The sequence below is a fragment of the Lynx rufus genome, unplaced genomic scaffold, assembly GCF_022079265.1.
Source record: "Lynx rufus isolate CCGP_SWC_20201006 ecotype Redwood Valley unplaced genomic scaffold, mLynRuf1.p SCAF_10, whole genome shotgun sequence".
NCBI lineage: Eukaryota > Metazoa > Chordata > Mammalia > Carnivora > Felidae > Lynx > Lynx rufus.
The window spans coordinates 71458098-71471699 of NW_025814824.1; the positions used below are offsets into that span (position 1 = coordinate 71458098).

A 13602-nucleotide genomic window follows, 5' to 3' on the forward strand; every position below is an offset into this window, starting at 1 on the left:
AAAGATAGGGTTTTTAGCAGTATGACGTTGTTTTGGAGCAGAAGGGAAACCTGTGGCAAATGTCCTTTAATGTTTGATTAAGGCATAATTTCTGAATTCAGGCTGAATGAACTCAAATCCTTGCTTTGCTATTTAGAAAACTGAGTGAATTTAGGCAATTACTTTCTTACCTCAGTTTTCTAATGTGAAAAATACAAATGCTTACATTTACCTCATCAGGTTTATTGTAAGGAGTAAATGGGTGCTGAGAAAATAATCATTAAGTATATTTTATCAGTATCAACAATAATACTGTTATGATCTGCTCAGTATCACGGGCCTACTTGGAAAGAGAAATTTCCAACAGGAAGATGGATGTTTATTTTCTATTCAACAATCACCTAAAAGGTGCTTTTCTATAGGCCTTACAAATACTAATTTTAGCAGCACTTTAATAGCCATAGGGGAGAGAAACCATTATCCCATCATATAGGTGAAGGAACTAGGAAAATGCTATGTTATATTCCTGCTTCCTGAACTTAAGAAAATTAAATATTTTAAACCAAATTTTATGGTTTAGGTGTTTTACTAATTTAGATCAACTTTCATTTCTTCCCCAACTATTCTGAATTGTTTGGGCTTTTACTCTAAGTGTAAAAAGAATGGAAATTCTTAATTCCAGTTGATTTTGTTGCTGAAATCACTCAATTGACTCCCAGGGAAAGTAGAGGTTGTGAAATAGTACTAAAATCTACCACCGTGGCACTCCAGGATCCGCAGGGGATCCTTGGCCAAGAGGACATGGGCTTACACAACCGGTGGGCACCACCCCGTCCCATCATCGCTCACCCCATATGTGCAATCAGGCCACGCGGTGAACAGACAGGGAACAGGATGACCACTGAAGCATCTTCAGATTTAAATGGCACTGGCCTAAGTGGCTTGGACTGGGGTTGTGGATTTGTACTAGCCTCAAGGGTTGAGTTTTGTAAAACATAAACACATGAGATTTAGTATCCAAACAGCCCTGTTTTGAATGTGAGGTTTCTTTTTTGAGCCTGTTCAGCAGGGAAATGAAAATAAAGAAGAAAAGTACCCCCATAAAGCTCTTTGTTCTAAAACGCAAATGTGTATTGGCTTTCAACTGCTATTCACTTTGAAGACTGTCCAAGGTGCTTCATTTTCTAATAAATACAATACCTTAGATTCTCCTTAGAGAGAAAAAAAAATATTTCAAATATCAGGAGATAATAGCCAAGGAGCTATTTGAACTTCAAGTAAAAATGTTAATAAAGCATTCATTCCAAGTCCTTGAATTTCCTTGCTTGAAAATCACTCAGAAAGCTAAACATAAAGGGAAATCAAAGGAATTGCCTCTTGGGTTTCAGAAATAATGCATTATTCATTGAGAAGCCAGGAAGGGAATTATTCTCAGGGTGGAAAATGCTTGGATGGAAAATGCATGGTCCCATTATTCCATTTACTTGGAAACTAAAAACACGCAGGCCCTTCATGAATGGGAGAGCATTCTTGCAAGTTTCCTTTCCCTTTCTTTTATCAAAGCTCTAATTGAACTCAAATTCAGAGCTTGATTAGATACCAGCAACATGCAGCTCAACAGATTTATTTTAAATAAAATGATCTTTTTCTCCTCCTGGGCAGAAGAAGGGAACATTCTTATTCCCACAGGACTTTAAGTGACAGAATTCAACTATAGTCATTTGTCGCTTATAATTTCTTCCAACTTTTAAAATTCAAAAAGAGCAAGATCTTTTTAATAAAAGCCATAGTCTCAGAAACTAGCCCACAGGCCTTACTTTTAGACTGAAAAAAAAAAAAAAAAAAAAAAAAAGGCAAGGAGACTTGCTAGATTAGAGACAGGAAGTGGGAAACACCATCCTGACACAGGAGCTAATATATGTGGATGCTTCATTGAGGAACTTGGAGTCCTCTCCCTTCTTCACTGAAAGGAACTGTTTTCAGTACTAGGATCACAGGCCCAATCACACAGTCCCAATACTCTGTGCTTGGTTCTTTAAGACTTGAGTAATTCGAGGGACTCATAGTACAGGCCTCAAAAATCAACATCTAAAACCAATCATACCATTTTCCCTTCTTCTCCCTTCCCTCCTCTTTCACAGAGGTGCCAAGGACCACACTGACCAAAAGTGAAGATGGACCACAGAAGTGGAAAATGGGGGCCTGGAACATTCCAAGGTGATGAAGCTTCTAAACAATAGTGAGTGGGGCGCCTGCCTGGCTCGGTCAGTAGAACATGCTACTCTTGATCTCAGGGTTATGAGTTCGAGCCCCACATTGAGTGTAGAGATTACTTAAAAATAAAATCTTTAAAAGATAAAATAAACATGGGGCGCCTGGGTGGCTCAGTCGGTTGGGCGGCCAACTTCGGCTCAGGTCATGATCTCGCGGTCCGTGGGTTCGAGCCCCGCGTTGGACTCTGTGCTGACAGCTCAGAGCCTGGAGCCTGTTCAGATTCTGTGTCTCCCTCTCTCTGACCCTTCCCCATTCATGCTCTGTCTCTCTCTGTCTCAAAGATAAATAAACGTTTAAAAAAAAATTTTTTAAAAAAGATAAAATAAACAATAGTGAGTGAATGTTATGAAATCAAGTTTGCTCCAACTATGAATTTACCCCCAAGCTTCTTTAATGAAAATTTTTTTTAATGTTTATTTTTGAGAGAGAGAAAACTAACACCAGCGGGGGAGGGGCAGAGAAAGAGAGAGAGAGAGAGAGAGAGAGAGAGAGAGAGACATAGAATCCAAAGCAGGCTCCAGGCTCTGAGCTGTCAGCACAGAGTCCAACATGGGGCTCAAACTCACAAGCTGTGAGATCATGACCTGAGCTGAAGTCGGACGCTTAACTGAGCCACCCAGGTGCCCCTACCCTCAAGCTTTTAAAAACAAAAACTAGGGGTGCCTGGGTGGCTCAGTCGGTTGGGCGTCCGACTTCGGCTCAGGTCACGATCTCGCTGTCTGTGGGTTCGAGCCCCGCGTCGGGCTCTGTGCTGACAGCTCAGAGCCTGGAGCCCGTTTCAGATTCTGTGTCTCCCTCTCTCTCTGCCCCTCCCCTGCTCATGCTCTGTCTCTCTCTGTCTCAAAAATAAATAAAAACATAAAAAAAAAAAAAAAAAGCTACACCCAGGCCCCTTTAGTAATAAGTAGCCAACCATAATTCAATTGGGTGATGGGACTTGAGATGTGCATTATGGACCCTATTGACACCTAATCTGCAGAGACTCGAGTACATGCCGAGTAAGAGTAAAAAGAACCTCATCTCCACATCAGTAAAGTGGAAAAGTAACAGCTCCTTGCCTACTCCATAGGGAGTGCTGAGGATCACTCTGAGATACAACATGTAAAAGCTCTCTATACCCTGTACATCTACTGGACTATACTACCTATTGCCAATGTCAGTGGCATAATAAGGCATAATAAGTGAAGGCTGGTGTAGCACAGAACCAGAGCAGATTTCCTGCAAGGGCACAATGTGGAAGCACGTTTTGGACTGGAGAAGACCTGGCATTTCAGGAAGCTCTGAGATGACACCACCCTGATTATGAGATTCCAAGGACTTGCTGTTGAGTCCAAGGAAGATAAGAAGAAGGAAAAGAGAGGGAACACAGGGAAGCACAGGAGCCCCACATTATTTTGGAGGTTCTCATGGGTCAGCTCAGCACCTATACCAAGATGGCACGCTACTGGATGTAGTACTTGATAGGGACAGTGCTTTATGTAGTTTGTATATTTCCAGGACATTTCTGATGGATGTATTCCCACAAGGAATGGTATGCAACAGTAGGGAAATAAAAAGGAATCATAAGTAGTTTATGGTTATTGATTTTAAAGTCAGAAACAGAAGTGGCAGAAGATAAGATGGCCAAGGTCATGAAGGCCTTGTGCACCTGGCTAAGACATTTGAAATTTCTCCAGCACAGCACTGGTTCTCAGGCCTCGCCACATATTACAATAAACCCACAGAGCTTGTAAGAAAGATTTTCACTTACACTTCCCTCTGTGAGAGTCTAATGTCATTGGCCTCACTGGTCTGTGTCTCACTGAACATGGAATGCTCTAATACAGTGGAAGGAAGAAAATAATTTGGATAAAAATAAAGACAAAAACATCAGATGTTTCCAAATTCCAGAGAACTACAGAAAACCTGAATTAGAGCAGTGCCAATATTAGGAAACGGACTGCATGAAATGGGGAAGATGGAAAGAGTCTAGATGTGCCTCTAGATTTTCCATGGTGGGGGTTGGAGGGGGTGGTGAAGGAAGAAAGTCGCTACCTTTCATTGAAGGAGGAAACACAGGAGAAAGGGTTGGCTGGTGTTTTCTGAGGGGAGAGGAGGAGAACAGAGATAATGCCCTCGAGTTTACTGATCTTAACTTTGAGGCACCTGCGAGACTTCAGCTGCAGACGCCTTAAAGACAGGATAGGCTCATGGCAATTTGAGTCCTGGGCAACCGTCTCTCAGCGTGCTGAACAAGAGTGGCTACATTCTGCACAATCTGCCATGTTACATGTAACAGGGGGAGACAGATATTCAAAAAATATCCATGGGGTAGAATGAATAGCGGAAGTTGCTCTTCTTAGAGCAAGCTTCATTCCTGTCTTACACATCTGTCAAATCAATCTGTGAGGCCCCGATGCCCACAAAGATGGAAGGAGAGGTGCTGGAATGTAGACGTAAAAAGCAGGGAGGAAGGAGGCTGTTTTGGAACAACAGGTCACAGCTGCAGAATGAGATCGTATTACCACACCTTCCCTCAAGTCTACACAACCCCATCAGCGGAATAATGCTTACCATCTGGTCTCACAATTAGAGTCTTTTCTCTGGAGTGACTTTTCCCTAATCAGTTGAACTCTGCTTACATATGGAACATAACCAAGCTTTAACCAAAGTTAAAGAGAGAAAGTCCTTGACAGAGAAGACCGCTAGGGAGAGCGCCCTTTGATGAAGAAAAACCAGAAAACATTTCCAGTCTGGCTGGCAAATTTGTGTTTTTACCAAACAAACAAACAAACAAAACAACAAAACAGGCAAAACAAAAACAAAAACAAAAATACACACCCAGACAACCCAAAGATCCAAGACAAGTCAAGGTAACGCAATTCCACACCAGTGCTGTGTTCCAGTCAACCTCTCCTTTGGCCCTGCATTTCTTGTTTCTCAAAGGATCTACGAGTAGTCCAATCTCAGAGGCCTGTGGTAGAGGCTGAGGGGGGATATAGGTGTTCAAAAACATACACTACCTCCACGGCCACTAAATTGGAATTTCCTCAGAGAAGGAGCAGCTTGGTATCCCAGAATTCAGTCCAATTTTTGTAGCTGTATTATGATTTCTGCTACTAAGGTACACAGAAATGGTTCAGCCAGCGAGGAAACCCTTCGAAATTACATATCTTAAAAGAGGCTGTGTTAGATAACAGGCCGCAGGTGAAAGGCTTATGCCTAGGTCTAGCAGTTGAGGGATCGCTGCAATGAAGACGTAAATGGCTTTTTGAAATTAAAGTTTTTCTCTAAAAGAGCAACCTAGATTATTTATAAAATCCATTTCCTAGAACACTGAAAAGATAAAATCAATGCAATTCCACTTCTTCATGGTCACAGTGAATGCTTCGTACGTTTATAGTTGCATGATCTCATTCATTGTGTGACGTACTCTAACGTTTCCTTCACCCCTGAGGGCAACATTTATCCTTTAAAATTTTTAAATATTTATTTTTGAAAGAGAGAAACAGAGCACAAATGGAGGAGGGGCAGAGTGAGAGGGAGTCACAGAATCCGAAGCAGGCTCTGGGCTCTGAGCTGTCAGCACCGAGCCTGACGTGGGGCTCGAACTCATGAACCGCGAGATCATGACCTGAGCCGAAGTCGGGCACTTAACAGACTGAATCGCCCACGCGCCCCAACGTTTATCCTTTAAAGGACATTAACAACATACACATCTCGGGGTGCCTGGCTGGCTCAGTCGGTGAAGCGTGCGACTCTTGATCTCGGGGTTGTGAGTTTGAGCCCCACGCTCAGTGTAGAGGTTACATAAAAATAAAATCTTAAAAATAAACAAAAAACATAAGATCTCAAAGCAGAACAGAATACTCATTCAGTTCTCTTTTGAATATTCCTGGATGAAAGTTTTAGCTAATCCTGTCTTTTAGCAACACAATGCTGGCCTTCCCACACAAAGGAGAATTCCAACACTGCTTTGCTTCTGGCATTTTATACTCTCCTTCACGTTAAACACTGAGTATCACTCCATACCCTACAACAGACTCTAAATCTCATCTGCAACTGTACATTGGAAAGCACATGCCGAAGTGGCTAGCATGCCAGCATCATCTCTCATAGAACATCTGTGCTTGAGAACAGCCGGTAGAAACCACTTCTCCATGGCTACAGCCCTAGCCAAGTAAGCAATACCTTTTATCTGTCTATTGCAACAGGCTCCTAACCAATTCCTCTTCCTTCATGCTTCTTCCCTAAAGCTTGCACAGAATAGCCAGAATGATCTTTCATACGCATAAATCAATTCATATTACATCACTTTCCTGCTTAAAATCCTACAAAGGCTTTCTACTTGAAATCCTTACTGGGATTTGCCCCATATGACTGGCCTGTCAATCTCTTCAACCTCATCTCGTTCCACTCATCACTCATCCACTAGATTCTAATCACGTGCGCCAAGGTCATTTCTGTCTCAGGACCTTTGCATTTATAGTCCTATTACCTAGGAATACTCCTTCTGTAGACCTTCCCATCTGCTTAGTCACAATTAAATATCACTTCCTCAAAAGCCATCCTTGGTTATCCTACCTAATGTTGCACACTCTCCTCACTACACTCTCCCGTTTTATCATCTTCATATCTCGTGACTATACCCAAAACTATCTCACTGGTTTAACATGTTTATTTTCTATCTTCCTTCAATGAGAATGTAAGCTTTGTGAAAGAAGTAAATGTGGTCTCTTTCATGTCTGTATCTCTAGCATCTAGAACAGTAGCTGGCATACCACGGGCATTCAATATTATCTGTCACATATCAGTCACAGGTAACTGCCCAATAGACATATCCAAAACAAGGATAGCACCCTTTGAATGGGCGCTACAAGGCACTCAGAGGGCATGAGGTGGATCGTATACGCAAAAGTCTCACCATATCTGCATTTGTTACTGGAGCATAAATAAATATATTGCTAACAATCTGGATGGGTATCAGATTATCTATAGAATCTCCTGAGTTCTGGAAAACCGTGTTGGCTCAGTAATGAAGGGAGACATGGCATTACCCAAGTTCCTGCTACAGGAATGGTTCAATAGGATGATGCTGCTTCATCAGATCCTGGATTCTGCAATAGCTACCTAGAAAAAATCACTTATTGACCCAAAACACCTTTGTGTTAATCCCTCAGGATCCAAAGTTCCATGCAGAGGAATTTGGCCATGATTAGGTCTCATACCCATGCCCTAGTTATCAGGGAGTATCGAAAGAATATATCCTACCCTTTGGCATATACTGTCTTACCTTTTTTTAGAATATAAAGTATACTTCTAATCACTTATCACCATAATCAGTGTCCGGGCATAATATTAAATGTGAATATTCACAAGTCTTTTTCAAGTGTCATACTTGCCTTTTTTATAGGCACTCAAATTGGTGTACTGTTTTCATATATTGATGTCCCCATAATTTATAATAGCTTACTTAACTCAAGGAAGACTCATAATTTATGAGAGGATAAGGATAATTCTCATTAACCTAATTTTTCTTCCTAGCATATCAGCTGTTTTCCTTTCAGTAACTGATGTCTAAATAATGGTATAAAGCTAAGTCCTTGAATTATCTTTATTCTTATAGAAAGTTTGGAAAATGCATAAAAGTATAAATAGGAAATTTTAAAAATTACTTAGAGTCCTGCAGTCTAGAGATACTTTAGTATATGATTTTGCACTTTTGAAATGTTGCTTTGAATTCTAAATGTGTGCCTTTTTTCTGATTGCATATGAAATTAATGTTGAATGACTGTTTATTAGTGATGGGGAAGGGTAGGGAAGTAGATTTTTTATCTCTAGGAACATTATTTTGTTATCCAATTGGTGTTTTATGTAGTAATGTATCCTAATTTGTTCAATACAACATCCTCTTGAATCTGTGAGAATATTAACTGTAATTTATTTGAGGCTGTTTTGTGTTTCCTAGAGTACTTCTGTTTCAATGTTAGATGCTATAATACTCACAAATCCACTGCAGGGACACCATGCTTCAGGGAATGTGTGTTCATTATGCAGGAGACTTTCCAGAATAGGGGACCCCCTGGGAAATGAATTGCCATCAAAGCCAGCATTTTCCTATACTTACAATATCCAGTGATGCCATCTAATGGGTGGGCGAAAAGTTCCATTAGACAATCACATAGAGAGAAGTAGACTCCTCTGAAAGTTCTTATCTATGAATGGTGAAAACGAAGTTGCAATAATGCTCAGATAATACAGAAACAGCATGGCCATCTTTCAGCTCCAAATTTGAAAAAAGTCAAGAGACAGCTACCAAACAAAGACGCACTAAGTTGTATGTCCTTAAACATCCTCGGCCATATTTTCAGCTGTAGCTAACCTTCTCCCAGAGAAATATATGACCGCTAAGGACTCTATAAGCATATGAAACAGGAAATGCTTGACTTTACGTTCGACAAAACCATTACATATTAAACTATGTTAAAATGGGTCACCATCTCACCCCTTCCTCCCTAAACAGGTTGCATGATGTCTACCCAGCTCTGTCTTGGTGTGAAATAGCTGAGGGGAAGACTGGCTCACCAGAGCATTACCACCCACCAATAACCATAAAACAGTGCTCCTCCCAATGCCTACCAAAAGATTTTCTTGCAAGTCCTTACTGTTTTCAAATGACAGTTTCTACACTTATAAAAATATATACAATTTTTATATATGCACACACACACTGTATGAGTGTATACATAACACATATCTGTATGTGCACGGATATTCACACATACATTGAGAACAGTCATCACATTTTAGTGTCTTTAAAAAAACAATGAGATTTATTTTCTTTCACATGTAGTAGACTCTGAGACCCAACCAAAAAGGCCGCCACTTAACATATTCTTCACATAGAAAATAATTCGCCATTCTCAGAATGGTGAAATCTGTTTTGCCTTCTAAACCTAGTGATTGCAATTTTCTTAAAAAGTAAATTTCACTTCTTATTTTAAAAATGATAAATCTTCTATCTCACTGAAAATCAGTGTTGTCAACTCCAGACCAACGTCAACTAACTCAGAAAGTGATACTAAACATATTGCATGACTGTGGTCCAGCTGTTACCAAGGTGATTTGAATAATATTTATTCCTTTAAAAAAGATAAATAAAATCCACCCCCCAGAATCTTTCCCTAGCAAAAGTTCAACATAAACAAGGAATTTATAATTAGTTTTGCAACACAAACAAGGAATTTATCACTGGCTTTGCAACATATTTAGTTTTTCAGCTATGAATTAAGATTCTCCCCAAATGACATTAAGTCTGAAAAATGAGTACTAAAGTCTGGTTGAAAATATTCACAGAATGTAGCTGATGACAGAATCCTATGGATTTTATTCTTTACAGTTCATGAACTACTTGCACGGATCAGCAAGATATGTACTAATCAAGAGACCAACTTCAAGGACAAAGAAATGTAAAGAAAGTTTCATTTCTAATTCATTTTTTATTAACAAAATGGGGAAAAATTTAACCCAAAAGCAAATTCAGAAAATTCTGTGAAATATTCTTCCAACCTAAAAATTATTAGTTTTTTTTAAAACATGCCTACACATGTATATATCCAAATGACATGAAAAGAGGAACAGCAGAAATGCTAAATATAAATCATTCTTTTCAATATCGGCTATGCCTCCTACGGTTGCTAAATGTCTTGGATTGATATTTACAAAGCACAGATTCTTGGCAGAATAGGAGGGATGTACAAACTGCTAGAATATGATAGCTGTGTGCCTAAGATATCTCTCATTATCAAAACCTTTTAAGTTAAAAAAAAAAGTATACAAGCAATCATTCCATTGGGAAGTGAGTATTTAGGCTAAAGAATTCCAGATTGAAAATCATAAACAAATTTTTCTATATGAATTTCAATTATGTAACTACAAGTTCAGAGTAAAATATTGGTTGCTCAAACCTAAGATTAAAAATTACAAAGCAAATTCAGACATAAATCCTGAACAAAAGTCTATCAGTTGTACAGCCTTCAAAATAAACTGCAACAATATCACTTCTAGGAATTTATCCTATAAATACAGTTACACACAATTGCACATGTGCAAAGAATTCTTTGCATTATTTTATTTCAATTCCAGTACGGCTAACATACAGTGTTATATTATTAGTTTCAGGTGTACAATAGAGTACACTTGATCTTAGCCAAAGGCCAAGAAGTGATTAGGTGTACAATATAGTAATTCAAAAATTCTATATATTACTGAGTGCTCATCATGGTGAGTATATGCTTAAGCCCCAGCACATATTTCACCCAACCCCCCACCCACCTCCTTTCTGGTAACCATCAGTTTGTTTTCTGGAGTTAAGACTCTGTTTCTTGGTTTGTCTTTGTTGTTTCCTTTATTCGTTTGTTTTATTTCTTAACTTCTACATGTGACTGGAATCATATGGTATTTGTCTTTTTCTGACGGACTTATTTCACTTACCATTATACTCTCTAGATCCCATCTGTGTTGTTACAAATGACAAGATTTCATTCTTTTTTTTTTTTTTTTAGAGGTTAGAAGCAAGCTATTTTATTTTATTTTTTTTTTAACGTTTATTTATTTTTGAGACAGAGAGAGGCAGAGCATGAACGGGAGAGGGTCTGAGAGAGAGGGAGACACAGAATCTGAAACAGGCTCCAGGCTCTGAGCTGTCAGCACAGAGCCCGACGCGGGGCTCGAACCCACGGACCGCGAGTTGATGACCTGAGCCGAAGTCGGCCGCTTAACCGACTGAGCCACCCAGGTGCCCCAATTTCATTCTTTTTTTAATGTTTACTTATTTTTGAGAGAGAGAGACAGAGACAGAGACAGAGTGTGAGTGGGGAAGGGGCAGAGAGAGAGGGAGACACAGAATCTGAAGCAGGCTCTAGGCTCTGAGCTGTCAGCACAGAGCCTGATGCGGGGCTCAAACTGACGGACCGCAAGATCATGACCTGAGCTGAAGTCGGACGCTTAACCAACTGAGCCACCCAGGTGCCCCTCATTCTCTTTTACGGCTGAATAATATTCCATTGTATATACACACACACAACATTTTCTTTATCTATTCATCAACTGATGGTCACTTGGGCTGCTTCCATAATTTGGCTATTGTAAATAATGCTGCAATAACCATACGGGTGCATATATCTTTTCAAATTAGTGTTTTCCTACTCTTTGGGTAAATAGCCAGTAGTGGAATTACTGGATTATATGATAGTTGTATTTTTACTTTTTCTGAGGAGCCTCCATACAACTTTCCACATTGGCTATGCCAGTTTGCATTTCTACCAACAGTGCACAGGAGTTTCTTTTTCTTCACATCTCTGCCAACACTTGTTTCTCAGTATTGTTTATTTTTAAAAATAAGAAAGAGTCTAGGTAGAGAATAGAGAAGTAAATAGTCTAGGTAGAGAATGGTCACTGGTAGAAAAGCAAAATAAGTTACATTGTATTCATAAAGTGGAATCCTATTCAACTTCTTACATTTCTTCAGATATTCTATCCTGACAGATACCAAATGATCTCCAAGATACACTGCAAAAAAGATCTAGAAAAATATGTACAATATGCTACTATGCTTTAACTGCAGCAACCAAAAAAAGGCATGGGCAAACACACAGATGTCTATAATAAGCCCCAATTGAAACTATCAATAAATTTAAAAAATGTTTAGAACATGAAATTATAAAAATGATACTTAAATGTTTTATTTGAACTTAAAATACCAATTTGTATTAAGTTGCCAATCCTTTAATACAGAGCCAAGACTTTATATTTGAATTGGGTCTGCTAATTGGAGCTCGGCATCATCTTCCACGCAAAGCCACACCAATAAAGTATCACATGTTACTTCCAAATTGGCTCCTTCAGAGTGGAGTCAGAACTTTAAAATTCTGGTAAAGCAGTTTGAGTACAAAAATCTTGCAGATTTTTTATGGTTTTCTTCAAACTTAGTTGTTCTCATCAGCAAATCTAAAGCAATTTCTTTTTGCAACTTGCTTTAAGTATTAACAAAATATCCACCTTAGTTTTCCCAGAAACATATTCTTGTTCTCATTTTTAAATATCAATACTGTAATATCTAATTAATTATACAACATAAACAGTTTGGGGAGCAAAAATAAATCGATTCTTGGTAACTGTCAGGGGCTGAATTACTTGGCTTTAAGGCTATAGTCTACTAACTTCCTTTTTTATCCGTCTAAATATATATGTGTACTATGTACTATGTGTTAGGTACTATTCTAGGTACTGAGGATACCACAGCGAATCAAAAAGGAAAAAAAAATCTCTTCTCTCTTTGATCTTAGGTTCTAGAAGGAATTGAAAGACAACAAAATAACTTAAATTTCTTGTAGAGGGGGATAGCATTTGGGGACTGGGAGAGCAAGTGTGGAAGCAAGGAGAGCAGTTAGAGGTACATGCAGAAGTCCAGAAAAGAGATAATGATGGCTTTCAACAAGGGAAGGTGATCACAGATATATGTTGATAGTAAAGCTTATCTAATTTGCTAATAGAATAGATGTTGGAGACAGAGAGAGGCAGAGGGACAAGTCAGGAAGCCTGCAAACAACTAAAATAAAGGATTTAGTGCCAAGGAGTTCACTGATGAGAGTTCAGTGGGTCTTGAGAATGGAAGCATGACTGGAGTAGATTCAAGAGTGAACAGGAGAAGTTGGATACTGCAAGGATAGACATTGCTTTTAGGCAGTTTTGCTGTGGATAGGAGAAAAGCGACTATTGGCATTTAATTGTTATGTTTTACCAAGTTTTGTTAACAATCATGTTGGTGAAGAGAAAGTTACCAGGTCCACACTATGCATGTATACATAGGTGCATACCCACCCCCACATATATATGCTCATGTACGTACAGAGCACTTTTAAATAAATTTTTTAATGTTTTATTTTTGACAGAGAGACAAAGCATGAGCGCGGGAGGGGCAGATAGAGAGGGAGACACAGAATCCGAAGCAGGCTCCAGGCTCTGAGCTGTCAGCACAGAGCCCGATGCAGGACTCAAACCCACAAAGCGTGTGATCATGACCTGGGGCATGAGTCAGACACTCAACTGACTGAGCCACCCAGGTGCCCCTGTACAGAGCACTTTTAGAATGCTACACCAAAAATTGTCAGTTATATGTAAACTGTATGCTTTAAATATGTACAGTTTGTTACTGCTAATTATACTTCAATAAAGGAGAAAGGGGAGAAAGATGGGTGGGAGGGGAGAAAGTGATTGAGATTAAGAAAGAGACTGACCAAGACTAGCACGGACCATCTTTAGTTTCTTCTTCCCATCTCTTGGTAGGAAGCATAGTCAGACCCACTCAAA

The 13602-nt window shown here is 39.3% G+C and overlaps 1 protein-coding gene across 25 annotated transcripts in view; it reads right to left on the reverse strand.

Annotated features, from left to right (window-relative positions):
• Positions 1 to 13602, reverse strand: part of LPAR1 (lysophosphatidic acid receptor 1) — a 367912-nt gene that overhangs the window by 2773 nt on the left and 351537 nt on the right. The gene's annotated exons all lie outside the window — the stretch shown is intronic.